This window comes from Carlito syrichta, unplaced genomic scaffold, assembly GCF_000164805.1.
Source record: "Carlito syrichta isolate Samal-C Ts95f unplaced genomic scaffold, Tarsius_syrichta-2.0.1 Scaffold302608, whole genome shotgun sequence".
Taxonomy (NCBI): domain Eukaryota; kingdom Metazoa; phylum Chordata; class Mammalia; order Primates; family Tarsiidae; genus Carlito; species Carlito syrichta.
In genome coordinates, this window is record NW_007246704.1 from 1197938 (window position 1) to 1198598 (window position 661).

General features: G+C 67.5%; 1 protein-coding gene across 1 annotated transcript in view; it reads right to left on the reverse strand.

The window, feature by feature from the left end:
- SALL1 (spalt like transcription factor 1) overlaps positions 1–661 on the reverse strand; it is a 15031-nt gene that overhangs the window by 13741 nt on the left and 629 nt on the right. The gene's annotated exons all lie outside the window — the stretch shown is intronic.

The window sequence follows — 661 nt, forward strand, 5'->3', positions numbered from 1 at the left end:
TGAGCGCCGCCGCATCGCCCCCGGCCGCTGGGCCTCGGAGCGCGGAGGCCTGTGCAGCGAGACACCTCCAGGGACCTGGAGGGAGTCGAGGTGTCCCCCATCCGCGCCCCTAGCCCCCGGCCCGGATCTCTGCCACTCTCGGTCGCAGCTCCCGCACTCAAACTTTGTTCTGGACTTGTTCATCCCCTTCGGGACCCACAGTTGTCGCCTCCATCAGGGAGAGCGAGCGCCAGTGTTGCAGGCGGGTCTCCTCTGGCTGGCCACCCCGGCCCTGAAAACTTCCCCACGACTCCTTCCCGACCCGTCTGCAAGCAGGGTGCACCACGATCCTCAGAGGCGCAGGCCGAATATAAAGATTTGGGGGGGGGAGGTGGCCAGAGGGCGCAAGAGTTGGGAGAAAAGATGAAAAGATGCGGGGATCAACTTGGGGGGCCAGACTCCGACTCCTTTCCGGGTCCGCCTGCACAGTCTCGGGAGCGACCGGCGGCGACGAGCTCCCGAACCGGCCGCGACCCCAGCGAGTCGAGCGCGGGCACCACGACACAGGTCCCCACCTTCTTGCGGCTCTGAACCCCCCAAGGAACCCCATTCCGCCGCGTGGGCCTAGAGAAGTGTGAGCGCGGGAGGGGGGCGCCGCGAGCTCCCCCACGCTCGGAGTTCA